We start from the raw sequence: 19911 nt of genomic DNA on the forward strand, positions 1-19911 counted from the left end.
TTTTTACTGTGAGGGTGGTCAAACACTGGAACAGGTTGCCTATAGAGAGGTTTCCATCCTAAAAACCTGTAGTGGGTTTACGTGGCAAGGTTTTGGTAGCAGGAGGGCCATAGGGGTGGCGTCTGTGAGAAGAATCCAGAAACTGCTCCATGTTAGATAAGGGTCCTGCCACCGGCCAGAGCCGGGTCAATAAGCAATGTTGTTTGCACCTCTGTGAGAGCATATTTAAGAAAGGGGAAAAAAAACTGCTGGGGAACAGCAGCTGGGAGAGAGCGAGGAGTGAGAAACAACTTTGCACATGCCAAAGTCAATGAAGAAGGAGGGGGAGAGGTGCTCCAGGCAATGGAGCAAAAGTTCCCCTGCGGCCTGTGGTGAGGACCATGGTGAAGCAGGTTGTTCCCCTGAAGCCCATGGAGTACAATGATGGAGCCAGGTTCCACGCTGCAGCCCGTGGAGGAGACCACGGTGGAGCAGGTGGACCTGCACGGATGGAGGCTGCGGCCTGTGGAGGACCCCCGCTGGAGCAGATTCCGGGCCAAACCTATAGCACGTGGAGAGGAGACCACGCAGGAGCCGCTGACCTGGCAGGAGCTGCTGCCCGTGGGGGACCCATGTTGGAGCAGTGTGCTCCTGATGGTTGGACCGCGTGGTACGGACCCATATCTGGAGCAGTTCTTGAAGAGCTGCTGCCTTGTGGGAAGCCCACGCAGGATCAGTTCGGGAAGGACTGCATCCCATGGGAGGGACCCCATGTTGGAGCAGGGGAAGAGAGTGACCGAGAAGGAGCGGCAGAAATAAGTGCTGTAGAATGACTGCAAACCCCATGGCCCCGTTCCCCTTTGCCGCTCGAGGGGAGGAGGTGGAAGAGGGTGGATGGGAGGAAGGTGTTTTTGGTTTCTTTCCTCTGTTTCTCACTTCTCTAGCTTGTTAGTAATAGGCAGTAAATCTTACCATCTCCCTACTCTGAGTCTGTTTTGCCCATCACGATAATTGTTGAGTGATCTCCCCGTCCTTATCTCAACCCTTGAGCCCTTTGTGTCATATTTTCTCCCCCTTTCCCTTTGAGGAGGGGGAGTGAGAGAGTGGCTGTGGTGGAAAAAAAATCCTTTCAATTTGGTCTCAAGGCACTAAAGTAAATGCTTAAAACTAAGCTTAAAGTTAATTACTGATTATTTAAAAAAATGCTAACAGGCTTTGCTAACTAGCACTGATGTTAAGCATAGGCTTGAAATGAAATCTGATCTGTAGATGGGAATCTAATGAGGGATTCAGTGTTGCAATCTTTATCCAGGCTTAAAATCATCAAATTAAAGCCTGATTTCACTAAAATCATTAGAAAAACTCTCTCCAAAAGGATAGCCAAAAGGATCAAGATTTCAGCCACTGGCCTTAGTAGGAGTTTTGCCTAAACGGGACTACATAATGGACCCAAAAGCTTTTTATGGGAAAGCTAATATGAAGGAACTCAGACATATGTAGACATGGAGTTGGGTGAAGTGCAAGATTTTCAGCATGGCTGAAAAACAGTCTTTTCCTACCGAGAAGCAGAGATAACAATCCCTACCTCTCCAGTTGAGGGAACTATGCTAATGTTCAGCACTTTCTAATATCCCACCTCCAATATGGAGATATTTTAGGACTCAGCCTTCGGAGGAAATCCCTTGGTCAGGTACAATAATAAAACTCTTTCCTCTTTACCTGCAATGGTGCCTGCACTGGTTGTGAACCCCTGCCTAATCAGGCCACCCATGGAGTTGAAAAGAAATACTTCAAATGAGTACAACAAAACATAACAGGCAAACACACAAAGAATGTTATGTAACTTCAAACAGATTGATCCAATACCCACTTCTGTTTTCCTCTAACTCCAGCAGTCCCACAGTCATTAAATTGTAATGTTTAATGTTACATATGGAAGATATTCGACTTTCAAGGACAAACAAAATATGCCGTATCTAACCTTTTATTTCCATACTTCCACAGCATATGAAAAAATAATTATATTTGGAAGTTGTGTCTAGTGTTCATTCATTTGAAAACTATATTTAGTTCAGTATCAGTTTGAAAAACAAAGGCTTATACACAGGATCGTGAGAGACTGAAAGTTCCTGTAAGCGAACATAACTCGGAGACTGTAATACATATTTTTATAACATCATTTTAATTTTCTTAGCTTTTCGTAGACATTCACAACAAGGATTTTTAATACTTCTCTTTGTGTCTGGAGATGTCAAACGGTTCTTTGAACCCTGTGTACTTAAGGGCATTGATGTTCCTTCAGCCAGTCAGATTGAATGAGCCTAACCCCCCTTTATCTTGTTCAGAGGTTATCCCTCATCATCACCAGCATCTATTGGTTGCCAATAGACACAACAATTTGCACTGCAGTCTCTGGGTTCTGCTTTGGAAGCTTCTGGACCTTCTGGGGGCAAGGTCCAACATCATTGGGGAATGCCTGGGAACCCTCTGAGACACTTGAGGATTCCTGCTGTTGTCAGGTTAGGACAAGATAAGGGGAGCTGGAAGACTGCAGGCCTCGGGAAGCTCTAGCAGGTTCTAACAAGTGTAATCAGCTGCCTTTGACCTAGGGTTCCTGGAGCTGCTGTTGTAGATGCCCGCTGATTTGGGAGGGTCAAGCACCCCTTTAGCTGGTGCTTGGGAGAGGCCTGGAACAAAGCCAACAAACACAGAAGTTTGTACAGCAGAATGCAAAGAGGGCCTCACTTGAATTTATGTCACTGTAACAGTCCCAGATATGGTGCTGACGCACCACAGAACCGTTTCCCCATCAGGTGCTGAAGCAGCTGTCCCTGCTAGGGTAGAGGCTTCAGTGCAGCCCTCCAAGACCTAGGCTGTAGAGAATGCCTGGAGCATCTATCTCTCTGATGCCAGAAGAGATGGCTTTCTGTATCTTAGGAGGCGTGATGTCTTGGAGGAATTGTGCTGTCAAGTGGAAGATTTAGGAAGTGAGCAGTCTGTGCAACAGAGATCAGAGAAGATGACTGGGAGATAGACAGGCTCTTGTCTGAGATGCAGCAGCTTGAAAAGCTTCAGAAACCAACTGAAGGAGAGAAGCAGGTAGTGTCAACCTCACTGTTAAGGTAAGTGTAACCTCTGGGGAAGGGAAAGGATGGAAGGTGTTGACTTCAGGCACCAAGAAGGAGGCTCCTGCCCTACCTTAAGGACTTCTACAAAACAGATTCACTGCCCTCAAAGTTGAAAAGGAGTCAGATGTGCCTACAAGCAAAGGATGCAGTCCACTTAACCCTAAATCCTAAAGAGAAGGCTGCCAGGAAGAAATTGCAAGTTATTGTATTGGGTAACTCCCTGCTGCAGAGGCAGAGGCAGCCTGATTTACCAACTAGAGAGGTTTGCTGCCTGCTGGGGGCCTGGATCCAGCATGTTGTGGAGGGGCTGTCGAAGTTCGTCTGACCCTTTGACTACTACACTCTTCTGTTATTCCATATGGGCACAAATGATACTGCCAGGGAATACCTGGACAGTACCAAAATGACTACAAAACTCTGGGAGCAGTAGTCAAGGACATGGTGAGTAGTCAACTCTACTGGTGAAGGGGGAGCATACATGGAGGAGGGCTCTAATAGTACTAGCCAATAACTGGCTGTGGAACTGGTGTTGGCGACAGGATTTGGGGTTCAGTGACTGTGGGACCCTGCCTGCAGATCAGTAAGAAGTACCTTTTATTTGATAGTCTTCCAAACACTGTGTATGTCTCTCTCTCTCTCTATATATATATATATAGTTATCAGCTTTTTAATCACTTCTGAGAATAAGGCACCCTAGAAATATATGATGCTCAAATACATTATTTTTGCTACTCACCTGTCTGTTGCATTCATCCATAGTCCTTCTAATCTCAATCTTTTTTCACCCCATAGTCCCATTTTTTTCTCTCCTTCTTCATTAAAATTGATTTCCCCTCTTTCCTTTCTCTTTCTTGTTTCCTCAAAACAAGTCTTCTTCTTCAGCACTTGAACTACTCAGTTCACAGTCTCTTCTAACCTTTTCTGCTAAACACAGAAAGAAAATCAAACATTACTATAAAATTACTATAAATAATAGTATGGGGAATTGATCAAGTGTCAACTTGTCATCTTTGAAAGGTCCTGGACAACAGAAGAGGTGCCTGAAGATTGGAGGATAGCCAATGTCACTCTGGTCTTCAAGAAGGGCAAGAAGGAGGATCCGGGAAACTACAGGCCAGTCAGTCTCACCTCTCTCCCTGGAAAGGTGTTGGAACAGCTTGTTCTGGATGCCATCTCCAAGCAATTGGAAGAGAAGGTTATGAGGAGTAGTCAGCATGGATTCACCAAGGGGAAATCATGCTCAACCAGCCCTGTAGCCTTCTATGATGGCATCACCAGCTTGGTAGATGAGGGGAGAGCAGTGGATGTCATCTACCTTGACTTTTGCAAGGCTTTTGATACTGTCTCCCATGACAGCCTGCTAGCAAAGCTGAGTAAGTGTGGGATAGACAAGTGAACAGTGTGAGAAAAATCTCAAATAATTTTCTTCAGACAGGATCTTCTGTGAAGCTATTTTATTCACAATTGCTTTGGCCTTTCTAATTTTCTCCCTGCACAGCCTCACAACATCCTTATAGTCCTCCCGAGTGACCCGCCCTCTTTTCCAAAGGTCATAAACCCTCTCTTTCTTCCTAAGCTCTAGCCACAGCTCTCTGTTCAGCCAGGCCGGTCTTCTTCCGTGACGGCTTGTCTTTGGGCATGTGGGGATGGTCTGCTCCTTAGCCTTTAAGATTTCCTTCTTGAAGAGTGCCCAGCCTTCTGGGGCTCCTCTGCACTTCATGACTGCCTCCCAAGGCACTCTGCCAACCAGCGTCCTGAACAGCTCAAAGTCTGCCCTCTGGAAGTCCAAGACAGCAGTTTTACCGATCATCCTCCTGACTTCGCCAAGAATAGAGAACTGTAGCTTTTCGTGGGCACTCTGCCCAAGGCAGCTCCCGACCACCACATCTCCCACCAGTCCTTCTCTGTTTGTGAACAGAAGGTCTAGCGGGGCACCTCCCCTCGTAGGCTCACTAACCAGCTGCATCAGGAAGCTATCTTCCACGCTCTCCAGAAACTTCCTAGACTGCTTCCTCTGAGCTGTATTGCATTTCCAGGATATGTCAGGGAAGTTGAAGTCCCCCACGAGAACAAGTGCTGGCGATTGCGCGACTTCTGCCAGCTGCCTGTAGAATTCCTCATGGAATTCCTCAAGGGGTGGTGATCAATGGGTGGACTTGACCATGAGCACTTTTGCACAGGTGACTGCATGACTGCAAAAGATGTGCTGCAATCAAGTAAGCCAAGTGGTTAAACCTCTGGTATGGAGGATGATGGCTGATATACGGGGAGGTCTGGCAGTTATATCACACTCCCTCAAAACTGAAATGGCAAACACTATGTACTTACAATGGTGGCAGCAACTACCAGATGGCTGGAAACATCCTGTGCCTCATGACACTGCCCAGAAGAGTATCCTGGGCCTTGAAAGGCAAGTCTTTTGGTAACATGGTCCTCCGGGGAAGAATTCAGACAACAGGACTCATTTCTGAAACAGTCTCATAGACACCTTGCCCAAAGAGTACGGTATTGAGTGGGTATATCTCATCCCCTATAATCACGCACCAACCTCCAGCAAAATCAAATGATACAATGGACTGTTAAAGACTACACAGAAAACCATGAGTACTGGGACATGCAAGCATTGGGATACACATTTAGGAAAAGCCACGTGGTTAGTCGACATTAGCGGATCTGCCAAACAAGCTGGCCCTGCTCAATGAAAACACCTATGTACTGCAGAAGGGTATGAAGCCCCTGCACAATAAAAAACATGCTAGGAAATACAGTCTGCGCTACTTCTGCCTCAGGCAAAGGCAAAACCATCTGTGGGATTACTGTTTCTCAAGGTCCAGGGTGCAATTGGTTGGTAATTTGTAAGGATGGGGCATCTGATGTGTACCTCAAAGGGATTTGGGGTGAGAATAGCCAAAGATATGAATTGTATGATGTTAATTGCTATGTAATGCTTTATGTCATTAGTACTACGGCTCCTGTATGCCATATTAATGGTATTACAGTAAGAGTCACCCAGATAATGATGAATGAATTTTGATAGAACCAGAAAGGTGAAGTGGTGATGGAATCAGAACTGACTTCAACATGCAACAGTCCAACACCACACACAATCTCTTCTGCCCTGAAAGAGTGTTATGACGGATGGAGCCCAAAGTGATGGACTAAACAAACTCAACGGACATTTTAGAGGGATGGCCTATAGACTAAGAAAATGATAACTGTATGTGTGCATATATTTATATATATTTTTATATATGGATAGGAAAAGGTTTTATTTATTTATTTATTTTTTAATTGGGATGTGTTGGAAAGTGTGGGACCCAAGCATGACATAAATGGTCTAGAATAAGGGGTGGATATTGTCCTGGTTTTGGCTGGGATAGAGTTAATTTTCCTCCTACTTACTCGTATGGTGCTGTGGTTAGGATTTAGGAGGAAAATAAAGCTGATAACACACTGATGTTTTAGTTGTTGCAGAGCAGTGCTTACAGAGGCAAGGACTTTTCAGCTTCTCATACTGCCCTGCTAGTGAGCATGCTGGGGGTGCACAAGAAGCTGGGAGGGGACAGAACCAGGACAGCTGACCCAGACAGGCCAAAGGGATATTCCAGACCATATTGTTCATGCTGAACAATTAATATGGGGTGGCTGGCTGGGTTTGGGGGGGGCCGCTGCTTAGGGACAGGCTGTGCATCAGTGGTGAACAATTGTATTGTGCACCATTTGCTTTGTACGTTCTATTATCATCGTCATCATCAGTATTGTTATTATTTCTCTCCATTTTCTGTCCTATTAAACTGTCTTTATATCAACCCACAAGCTTTTATTTTTTTCCTTCACAATTCTCTCCCCCATCCCACTGGGAGGAGGACGAATGTGAATGGAAAAGGTGCTTAGCTGCCTGCCAGGCTAAACAACAACACTGCCTCAGAGAGACAGTACTGTTTCATCTGATTATTAAAAGTTCACTAACTGCTTCTGTGGTTGCACTGTAGTTGCTCTTCTAATATATATAGTACCATATGTTTTTATCAAAACTCGCAAATGATTAATGAGATAGAGCAAATTCTAATCCTTTCTCTATATAGATTTAATGCCTTATGCCTATTTGACACTAATTTCCCTTACACTTCATTGGTTTCTATACATTGCAGTGTGAATAAAGTGCCTTAGTTGCAAAAGCTAATAAAGAATCCTGCCTAGATGTAGGTAACTAAACATAATTCTAGACACATTTAACAACAACAAAAAAATATCTTATTATCAGAATTCCTTTGGAATCCTTTTAGAAAATCTACCTTTAGACTCAGTTGTATAACATTCTAACTTAAATAGTAGGAATTCTTAAGTTTGTTACTATAGTTTCCGAAGAACTAGTAAAGTAATTAAGATTTGTGGCGTGGTGTTATCAACTGAGATGTTTTTGCCTGTCACTACTTCAAAGACCACACATTCAAAGAGTTGCTCAGTGTCCAGATAGAAAATGATGTTCCTCAGGGGTGTATATTAGGACTAGCACCACCTAACATCTTTTTGATGTGGACCAGTGGGACCTGTAATGTTTAATATCTTTATTAATGACATAGAGAGTGTGACTGAGTGCACCCTCAGCAAGTTTATGGACAACAAGATGAGTGGTGAGGTTGACACTGGAGGGAAGGGATGCCATCCAGAGGGACCTTGACAGGCTCAAGAGGTGGCCCCATGCAAACCTCATGAAATTCAACATGGCCGAGTGCAAGTGACTCGCGGAAAGCTGACTCCACAATCAGTAAGATTGTAAAGTAGGTGAAGTAGGTATGTTTATTCAGCGCTGGGCAGCACAGGGGGTAGTCTCACCAAAGTCATGCGCACCTAACGTGGCAACTTGCTTTGGTTATATGCAGTAAAAAGTTACATATGCATGAAGTTTCCCAATACGCCTATACATATGCATAACGTGTCCCCGCTTAGTATTAAAATTAGCTACAAGAAGTCATTTCCATAAATTCCTCGTCTGCGCTTGCGCAGTGCCTTGTGGTGGTGGGCGCTGAGGGTCGTGAGGATGAAGTAAGATGTCTTCATCAAGGTTGAACTTTTCACCTTATCTCTGCACGTGTTCTCTGAGGCCTTGGTCACAATCTGGGCCATGAGGTTGTTTTGATCTGGTTCTTGGGGTCCGAGGGGCTCCTGTTATCTGGAGGCCTAAGCGCAGCACAGGCACAGTACATCGCAAATATAGCACCTATTCATTCTTAATCAATCACTCTCTAATTTATAATCCCAATGATTCAGTCCCCCCTTTTCTGGAAAATCTGGTAAATTCTTTTACTTAATACAAAAATTCTTCCCAGTCTCTATGATGTGTACCCCTCAATGCCTTGCCATGCACTTTTGTCAAGGAAGCTAATATAGACATTTGTTGTAACAATTTCCAATTCCAAACAAGTATTATACAAGACAATATTAAACTTATACCAACTAATATCAATAAAACAATAATTGGGTGACACAATGTGTTCAAAATCCCAGCTGCAGTTGGTGACCATCCAAAGAGTGTATCCCACCAGTTGTGATTTGTATCTTGTTTTACTCTTTGCAAAACTCTTAGGTAATAACTTGTGATACATTGTGTTGTTAGACTTGATCAACTGGTGGGATACCACTGGTGCCAAATAGAGAAAATCACACCCGACGATTCTAACATAGTTACAAATACAAAAGTTAGAATGATTTTTGCTAGGGAGTTATGTTCTCCTTATCTACTTCTACAAAAGCACAAGCAGTTCTTAAACACACACAGCCTTGACCAACATATACAAGCACAGTCTTTTGACTAGTATTTGGATGAATTTCAAAGTGGCAAACACCTTGCTCCGTGTCAAGACATACATCCTGAGCATCAATTGTGTTGCTTTCACAAATAAACCCCTGTTGTTCCCAGGTAACACATGATTCTAGATTTACAGATTGCCATTTCCCATTCTCCATCCGTGCCCATGTTCTATGCTCCGAAGGATAGAGCACTGTCTCCTCATGGTTTAATCCTAGTGCAATGATGGGGTGGATAACATAAACTGTGGCATTAAGTATAGTAAGCACAAAGGCAGTAGCCATGTTAACAATGGGATCATAGGTAAAATTTACCAGAGTCCACCAAGATTGGAACTTCTCAAAATCATTGCCATTGTCCCAAACAGTCTTTAGGACTTCAGCCGGAAAAATGCCTTCACTTCCTTCCCTAATGATCAAGGCAGCCGTTGCCTGCATCCATAACTGTGCTTGCATACAACTAAGAGCTAAAGATACATTATCTTGAACCATACTAAGTGCATCTATTATTAGTTTGTGGTCTTGGTCTTCAGCCTTTTCCCATCTCGGTAACACCTTTGAAACTTGCCATTGGCTAGTTCCCAATGCCAATAAGGATGATTGTAGGGGCTGTTTTAGTTTTGTCCCACTGTTGTAGGAAGTACAGCCAAAACCAGCTAATTACTACGGTCTGTGTTAATATAAAATTATACCAGCAATCTTATTTACCTGCGTGGATACAACCTTCTTGTTGGCCACTTTTGGAAATCGGTTTTACTAAAATCCCTGTTACTTTCTCGTGGGTCGTTCCATTAATCATTCAGCACCCTATTTTAATTTCATCCCCTACGTTTCTTTGGTGTGACCTTTCTTCCCCTAATTTTTGCCATTCTTATAATGTATATAAATGGTCACCATTTGTTTGCCAAATAACCACAACTGCTAACTTTCCATTAATGCTCTATCCTCTGTTGTTATGGCTTCGGACCAAGGCCACTCACCATTCTCTATTATCATAGAGGCACCTTCTTGAATCACAATTACAACTTATAAGCCATAGAAATAAAACAATTCTGTTAACTAAATTCCTACTAACTATATTACTAAATACTCCTGACCATAATGTCCTCATTTTACTCGACTGAGCTTTAGTTTCAGTTCACCGTCACCTGGCGTTACTTTCCAGGGGGTTCTGGAGCTTTCTTCACTTGAGAATGGTGAATCCAGGCACTCTGTTCCTTGATCTTAATTGCTGTGAAGGTTGTAAGGAGCACCTGGTATAGTCCTTCCCACTGTGGTTTCAAAGTTTTCTCTACAAGAGACTTAGTTACCTCTCAGGCTTTGGCAGTCCTAGTGGGTAAAGCCTCTGGCCATCCTGAAAAGGTATCTGTTAACACCTGATTCACAAGGTCCTGGAAAAAAACACACACAAAAACAAAACAAAACAAAACAAAACACCCCAAACCCTTAAAACCACTAAACATTAATTGTGTTAAAATTGGCAAGTAATCAGAAAGAGATGAAGAGACCTGAAAGTCAATATCCAGAAAATCTCATTTAAATTTATTTGAAACCAGAAAACTTTTGGAAAATACTGGCCATTTTAAAAAAAAAAAAAAAAAAAAAAAAAAAGTGCTAGTTAAACCCCTAGATCTCCCAGTGCTTTAGAACATGATAATGTAAAGACCATCACCATTAATCAGTCTGGGAGTATATTCAGTGAAGAAATAATAATTATCATGTATATTTTCTCTTTCTGTTAAACACTGGCACAGAACAATTATCATATATTTGAAAGACTGCACTAAAATCTTCCTTCTCCGTGCAGCTGTGAAGTTACAGAATCATAGATTCTAAACTGTCTTAGGCTCTGAGGAAACTTCATTTCAGCCTTTCAGTACTTCTAGGGGGCTTATAAAAAAAGATGGAGAGTGACTTTTTACATAGGCAGATAGTGATAGGACAAGGGGGAATGATTTTGAACTAAAAGAGGGGAGATTTAGATTAGAGGTTAGGAGGAAATTCTTTACTATGAGAGTGGTGAGGCACTGGAACAGGTTGCCCAGAGAGGTTGTGGATGCCCCATCCCTGGAGGTGTTCAAGACCAGGTTAGATGAGGCCTTGGGCAACTCGATCTAGTGGTTGGCGTCTCTGCCCATGGCAGGGGGGTTGGAACTAGATGATCTTTAAGGTCCCTTCCAACCCAAGCCATTCTATGATTCTATGAATCTATGAAATAGACTTATGATAGGCTATACTTATCAATAGTATATTTATGACAGATTATATACATACATATTCATGGAATTACCAGTACTGAATGAATCAAACAGATCCCAGAAGGGGAAAAAGGAAGGGGGTGGGGGGGTGTCAAAAAGAAGTCTCCAAAGAGAGTGACCACCAAAAGGGTTAAAAATAAAACTATCCCCAAAATGACTAACCACTGACAGGAATGGGCTCAGAAGGGGAATAAAGTAATGGACAGAGCCCCACTTCAGAGTTTATCCACTTCACCAGGTGTGGAGTGTTACGGAGTTTAGGAGTCAATGTCATCACGTCATGGAGTTAACCCAATGTTCCGGTGAAGCTTCATCCTGTTTAAGGGAGGGGGGAAGGATAAAAAAAACAATTGTACAACACAGAAAGTTCCTCAAAGACAGAAAATCCATCTTGGGTAAAAAGTGAGCCCTTTTTATGTCATTGAGATGTAAGAGGGCGTAGGACACCACCCACCACCGCTTAGGTAACCAACAGGTGCTGTTAATTTCAGTCTTCTTCCTGAGACAGCTAATAGATGTTTTTTGTTTTCCATTAATTTCCCTTGAACAAGAGTTTTATTTCTCACATTGATTTCCATTTTCTCAGGCGATAAGTTGTTCCTCTTTTTCTGGTTTTGTTCTTATCAATGGAGAGGTATCTTCATAGCTCCCGTATGAGGTATTTAGACACACTTCAAGGATGTCCTTGGTTTCCAGGCTAAGTTACTAGGCTGAGGGCCAAGTTCTCAGGCCTGGATCTCAGGCTGAGTTTTCAGGCTGGCAGACTTTTTATTTTGTCTGTGTTTAGCAGTCATTTTATGTCAGAACTTTTCTTATTACACTCAGGTTACCTCCATAACTGCTCCAATCCGCTTCCCAGAGGAGGGGGGATGTTCATGGTTATGGTGTTTATCTTCTCAAGCAAACATTTTATATGTTGAGGCCCTGCTTTCCAGGAAGTGGCTGGAAATCTGCCTGCCAATGGGAAGGAGTGAATTGATTCCTCTTTTTGCTTTGTTTATATGCACAGCTTTTGCTTTTCTTATTAAAATGACCTTACCTTGATCCATGAATCTTTTCATTTTCCTTCTGTTTTCTCCCTGTGTTATGGGAGAGGGAAATGAGCAAGTGGTTATGCAGGTGTTTGGCTGCTGGTTGGGGTCAACTCACCACAATGTGCTATCAAGAAACTCCAGGCACAACTTTGGAGAGGGCTGACTTGGACTCCATAACTGCTAGGAAGGTGAAAAGAAGTGGAACATGATGATTTGTGACATTCAGAGGTGTGTGGGGGGTGCGTATGGTGTCTGTGGGACTATGCAAAACTTAGGAAGGTATATTTAGGGGAAGGGGATGAGGGAAGAACAAAGAGGGGAACATGCAGAATGGGATATAAAAGGGGCCAGTCATGTAAAAAACAAGGCCTGCCAGCATGCTTATCTGACTGAGACCTGCACCTGATCACTGCAGTCTGTCCTTTCTTCTCATTAAATCCTTTCTTATATCTCTCCTTCTGCAATCTCAGTTTTCATCCTGTGCATGTGTGAGTGCTGTAAGGACTAGGTGCCAGCCACTGCAGGGAGTGGTATGAGTGGACTTGGTACCAGATACTGAAGTCGGACAGGGGGTGTATGCACCCCGCGTCTGTGGTGTCAGCAACTGGAGCAAGTGGTATTTCAGTGCCAGCTACTGGAATGAGTGAGGGTCTTGGTTCCAGTCATTGGGATGGGACCAGTGTGTGTCCCAGACAAAGCTACTGGGAGGACTAGTGTGAGTGAGGAGCTCTGTTTCTCTAGCCACAGCTCTCTGTTCAGCCAGGCCGGTCTTCTTCCGCGACGGCTTGTCTTTGGGCATGTGGGGATGGTCTGCTCCTTAGCCTTTAAGATTTCCTTCTTGAAGAGTGCCCAGCCTTCTGGGGCTCCTCTGCACTTCATGACTGCCTCCCAAGGCACTCTGCCAACCAGCGTCCTGAACAGCTCAAAGTCTGCCCTCTGGAAGTCCAAGACAGCAGTTTTACCGATCATCCTCCTGACTTCGCCAAGAATAGAGAACTGTAGCTTTTCGTGGGCACTCTGCCCAAGGCAGCTCCCGACCACCACATCTCCCACCAGTCCTTCTCTGTTTGTGAACAGAAGGTCTAGCGGGGCACCTCCCCTCGTAGGCTCACTAACCAGCTGCATCAGGAAGCTATCTTCCACGCTCTCCAGAAACTTCCTAGACTGCTTCCTCTGAGCTGTATTGCATTTCCAGGATATGTCAGGGAAGTTGAAGTCCCCCACGAGAACAAGTGCTGGCGATTGCGCGACTTCTGCCAGCAGCCTGTAGAATTCCTCATCTGTCTCCTCATCCTGATTTGGAGGTCTATAACAGACCCCCCACCAGGATGCCTGCCCCGTTGGCCTTCCCGCTGATCCTAACCCATAAGGACTCAACCTTATCATTCCCAGTTTCTAGTTCCACAACATCAAAACACTCTCTAATATAGAGAGCCACACCACCACCCCTTCTGTGCTGCCTGTCCCTTCTGAAGAGCCTATGAAGACCCTATGAAGAGTCATTGCAGCACTCGAGTCGTGGGAGTGGTCCCACCACGTTTCCATGATGGCAACCAAGTCATAGCCTGCCTGCCGCACAATGGCTTCCAGCTCCTCCTGTTTGTTACCCATGCTGCATGCATTAGTGTAGATGCACTTCAGTTGGGCTTCTGGACTTCTCCCCCAGCCCTGACATTGTTCCCCCTGGCACACCTCTAATGAGCCCTACTTCATCCCCGTCCCCCTTCTTACCTAGTTTAGAGCCCCCTCAAGGAGCCCTGCCAGCTCCTGGTCTAGGATCCAGAACAATGGATCCTACAGAGCATGGATCCTAGAGAGGTCCTAGTTAAAGAGCAATGGAAGCAGAGGAACTAGCAGCACAGAGGCAAACCCATCTAGGCTGCTGCATTGTAGCAAGATATTGCTGCCCGGGTAGAGAAGCTGGTTGTAAAAGTATGCCATGTAGATGCCCAAGAATCGTACCCAAGATTCAAGATACTGAAGAACATCGAAACAACCAGCAGGTGGATCAGGCTGCTTAGATTGAAGTGGCTCAGGTGGATCTGCACTGGCAACATAAGGGTGAATTTGCTGAGGCGATCGGCTCCAGGGCAGACATGTTCTGCAGCGGAGAGGGGGATTGTGGGAGGCAGTGATGAGGTGGCAAAGAGAAGCCCAAGAGCGATCAAAAGGAACTTCAGGGCTTTGGGGCGACTGGTTGAAGGATCAGGTGCACAGGTAGTGTTTTCCTCCATCCTTCTAGTTGTGGGGTCAATACTGAGAGAAACAGGCAAACCCAGATGATCAATACGTTGCTCCGGGGCTGGTGCCACCGACACAATTTTGGGTTTCTTGATCATGGGAAGGTCTACATGACACTGAGCCTATTGACTTCTGATGGGGAGCACCTTTCTCTGAGGGGGAAAAGGATTTTTGCCTGGGAGTTAGCAGGGCTGATTGACAGGGCTTGAAACTAGATTTGAAGGGGGAAAGGGACAAAACCATGACCACCAGTGTTAAGCTATGGGACTGCACGCCAGTTTTTGAGGAACTGCATGCTGGGGAGCCCCTTCAGTCTGCCCCATGAGGGGATGAGTTGAATGAAAGACATCTCAAGTGATTCTATACATACACACGCAGCATGAGAGAGAAGCATTTCAGCTCCCTGAAATGGTATACTAATACATGTAGTATGGGAAACAATCGGGAAGAAATGGAAATCTGCGTGCGGTCCCAAGGCTATGATCTCTTTGCAGTCACAGAGACATGGTGGGATAGCTTGCATGAGTCAGCAATGTGCCCTTGTGGCCAAGAAGGCCAACGGTATCCTGGGGTGCATTTGGAAGAGTGTTGCCAGCAGGTCAAGGGAGGTGAGCCTCCCCCTCTACTCAGCCTCGGTGAGGCCACACCTGGAGTATTGTGTCCAGTTCTGTCCCCAGTACAACAGGGACATAGAACTACTGGAATGAGTTCAGAGGAGGGCTACTAAGATGATTAGAGGACTGGAGCACCTGTAATACAAGGACAGACTGAGAGAGCTGGGCCTGTTTAGCCAAGAAAAGAGAAGACCGAGGGGAGACCTCATTAATGTATATAAATATCTGAGGGGAGGATGTCGAGAGGATGGAGCCGGTCTCTTTTCAGTTGTGCCCAGTGAGAGGATATAATAAATGGCTAAGTCCCAAATAGGGTTACAATCAAAGTTTACAATGTATTAAACAAATAGAGGTAAGCAAACAGCGCTGGGTGCGCCGGGAGTCTCTGCTCCACCAGAACGCACACCAGTTACATCAAGCAGCTGATTTTTATGCTCCTAGGCTGATACATATTCATTACTACTTCTAAAAAAAACAGGGTTATTATAATTAGTTTCCGGAATCCAAACCCTCCTACTGGAACATGCGTATCAGTCTCCGGTGGTCCCTCTGGGGGTCTCTGGTGCTGAAGGCTCATAGTCTTCCTCCCTCTTGTCCTTCTCCTTTGTCCAACTTGGCTGTATGTCAGAGACTTGTGCAGCATCCCCTGCAAGCTTTGTCTTTTAGTTGTTCTTCAGCTCTCCCCATCTCCTTAATCTCCTGGCCAGATAGCAGAGACTTGCATAGTGTCCCATGCAATAGTCATAATAGTTAGCAGTTATTCTGAACCCCCCCCCAGATATCAGAGACTTCAAGGAAAAGCCTACAAATACATTTCCCTTCAAGCTTTCTATTGACATGAAATGCTAAAACATTCCTTTGCAAGATACAAGAATTATATACATTAACCACTCTGTTTTTCTTAGACTTGTGGTTATACAAGGGTATGTAAGACAGAAGGTCACATTCAGCATACCATGCTGCCCTAGCTTTGTTCCATACTGACACGAATCAGATGAACATATCTCACAATCACCCTCTTATCTTCTGGGCTAGTTACGATAGTTCTCCAAGATGTTGAATATCCTTGGGATACCCAGACCAGCATGGTCTTGTTGTTATGCCTTGAAAAGGAGATGGATATGCTTTGATCCGGGAAGGACAGGATACATAAGGCCTGAAGACCGAGTTGCTTGACAACTTAAAGCGAGACATATTGTTCAGAAGCAATGGAAAATGGAGACTTGTTAGTAATCAAGAAAAGGAATGGAAAATGGAGACTGTTAAGTCATGGAACTTAAAGGATTGTTTGTTACCTTTTCTGATTTTACATATGTATAGGCGTACTTGGGTTTAGTATGAAAAGCAATGTTCTGTATATATAGAATGTTTGATGTTCGTGTGTGCATGTTGGTGGAGCGTAGACTCCCCGCACACCCAGCGCTGTTTACTTGCCTTTTATAAATTTTATACCTTTTATACCTTTTATACTTTTTAGAAATATTTGTTTTATAAATATTACAAAATTCAGATTGACTTGAGACCTCATTTATTACACCTACCTTCTTCCTTTCCCCACTACTTCACGGATCCTGCCTCTTTAACCAGTCTCAGGCCCTCTGTCAGCTTTCCACAGAACCGCCACCATCGATGCAAAGGACCGCTGATATCAGCGGGGCATGCCGTCCTGCTTCTGCGGCGGTGGGGCTCACCAGTAGGTGACTGGATCCCAGACGAGCCCCCATATTGTGAGAAACACTCTGTAGCCAATAACTTAGGCTCAGGCAAGGATCTCGGTGAAGTAGTAATTTATTCGCGATTGCAATGGCAGGCGCCCCACAAGCAGGAGAGCGCATCTACTAGTTCCAAAACACAGTTTATATACTTTTTGATGACAGGACCCTCCCCTGTTTCCCCACTGAGTGGGTAATCCAGGTTCACAATCTATCTGATGCTTCACAAACAATGCATGGCCTTCATTTGCCGGCCTGTCAAATTTCAATTTCCTTTTGCCATTTTTACTGTTTGAAGTGGTAATGTTTCTTCACTTATCTGACTTGACTTAACACAATGATTTTCACCTAATTGTCCTAAGGAGTCTGGTTGTCTGCATTTTACAAGGTCACCTGCTTAAGCTTTCTTATCACTGTAAGCATATCTCAGTACCACATTCCTTCCTTCTAAACAATGTAACTCCAAAAACAACATTTCTATTCCTACAACCCCTAAAACAACCTGAGTTTATGAGTGAGCTCAGATTGCCAATGGGACCGCTCAGGGAACTGTTGACGATTGCATTCCCCTGACCGACCCCACACTGAGACTATAGTCACCCCAGAAATAATGAACGGTAAATACCAAAATCTGGTTAAATTGGGAATGGAGAATCAGTTCCAACAAAATCCAAAAGAAACCCCTATGGAATTTTTGGACCGACTATGAAATGCAATGGAAAACAAAACAAAACAAACAAACAAAACTGGAGAAAATAGGGGCTAAATTAGAACAAGGAAAATGGACACTGCCAGACAGGCGAGAGATATTGCCAAAAGCTTACGCGAAGCAAATATTGGGACGTTTGCATGCACAAACACATTGGGGTACAAAGGCGTTAAGTGATCTTTTTTTTTACAAAAACAATTTAGTTGCATTGTATTTTTTTGAAATAACAAAACAAATTACACAACATTGCATAACTTATCAGAAGATAAATAAGAAAGTGTTTCAACAAGCAGCCACAGGAGGGAAAAAACAAACAAACAAACAAACAAACAAAAACCAGCTTATAGGTCTTTTGAGAAAGTACAAGTTGATTTCACTGAATTGCCCAAAGTAGAGAGGATAAAATATCTATTGGTAATAGTAGATCATTTAACACAATGGGTAGAAGCTTATCCCGTAGCATGAGCTACAGCACAAATGGTGGTAAAAATTCTATTAGAACACCTGATACCTAGATATGGGATAATCCAGTACATTGATTCTGACCAGGGCACACACTTTACTTCTAAAATAATAAAATTATTATGTCAATCATTAGGTATTCAGTGGGAATACCATACTCCGTGACACCCACAAAGCTCAGGGAAAGTAGAAAGAATGAATCAAACAATAATTAGAATAATTATTAGAAAGAATGAATCAAAAAACAATTGGCTAAATTAATGATCGAGACACAAATGCCCTGAACGAAATGCTTACCATTGGCACTTTTAAACATAAGAACTAAACCACACAGTGAGACTGGATTATCACCATATGAAATGTTATATGATATGCCTTATTCTCAAGGGATGCCTCTAGGGAACAATGTAGTTGAGGGTCGTAGCATCCAGAAATATATAATTACTATTGGAAGGAGATTACAAGAGCTAAGAGAAATTGGAATGATGGCTCAAACACCACCTTTAGGATTTGCTATTCATAAGATACAACCAGGAGACAAGGTCTTAATAAATAAACCTGGAGGGAAGAATCACTGAACCCCCGATGTGAGGGAGGGAAGAATCACTGAACCCCCGATGTGAGGGACTGTACCTTGTTTTACTTATTACTGAAACAGCTGTGAGAACCGCAGAAAGGGGTTGGACCCACGCATCCAGAATAAAAGGACCAGTAACTACCGAAACTTGGAGGGTTGAGTCCGCTCCTGGGGAACTGAAACTCAAGCTAAGGAAGAACTAATATTCTGGCAAGGAGGCTCTGCATGAATTAAGGATGCCAAATAAAGGGGACAAGCCTGAAGGGAGGAAAGGGAGAAGGCAAGATACAGATGAAGGACCCTCCACTGAGGTGTGTATGGTCTACCAAGGGAGGCAACCCCTATGGGTATTGACTGCCGAGTGAGAGGGCCTCGACCGGACTTCTCCCACACTAAGGTCAGGTTGTCCCGAGAAAATAATATAAGAACCTCTTTTTTTTAAACCTATATAAAATTGTGATTTGTTTTTCAATACTGACAGGCTGAACGGTAACACAAGCCTGAATCCACCCTGAAAGCGGGCCCAACCCCTTGATTGAAGGCGTTTGCCTGTTATGATCCAGCTATGTGGGCAGAAGACAGATCCTGGGGCTATAGGACCCCAATATATATACTTAATAGAAGAATTAGGTTACAAGCTGTAATAGAAATAGTTATAAATAAAACCGGAGATGCACTTGGATTAATTGCAAAGCAAAATACCAAGATGAGAACTGAATTGTATCAAAATCGCTTAGCTTTGGATTATTTACTAGCACAAGAAGGAGAAGTCTGTGGAAAATTTAACCTTAGTAATTGCTGTTTTATAGAGTGGTGATGAAGGTGTTTCTTCCTAGTAGCTGGTAGAATGCTATGTTCTGGTTTAGGATGAGAAGAGTGCTAATAATATACTGATGTTTTAATTGTTGCAGAGCAGTGCTTACACCAAGCCAAGGACGTTTCAGCTTCTCACTCTGTCCTGCCAGCGGGCAGGCTGGGGGTGCAAGAGCTGGGAGGAGGGCCGGACTGCTCGGGGTTAGGCTGGGCATCGGACAGCAGGTGGTGAGCAATTGCATTGTGCATCACTTGTTTCGTACACATTATTACTAGTAGTACTATTATCATCATTATTGTCATTATTATTATTATTATTTTTGTCTTTATCTCAACTCACAGGCTTCACTTTCCCATTTCTCTCTCCCATCCCAGAGAAGGAGAGGGTGAGGTGAGCGAGAGGCCATGTGTTGTTTAGCTGCCCGCTGGGTTAAACCACTACAGAAAGAAAAGCTGTAAATGAACTTGTAAAGGAAATGAAGAAAATTGCACATGTCCCAGTTCAAATTTAGAATGGAATTGCTCTAAGAGGATTATGGAAGGGGGTTTATGGGTGGTGATCGGTTTGCTAAAATA

This window comes from Aythya fuligula, chromosome W (genome assembly GCF_009819795.1).
Source record: "Aythya fuligula isolate bAytFul2 chromosome W, bAytFul2.pri, whole genome shotgun sequence".
Lineage (NCBI taxonomy): Eukaryota > Metazoa > Chordata > Aves > Anseriformes > Anatidae > Aythya > Aythya fuligula.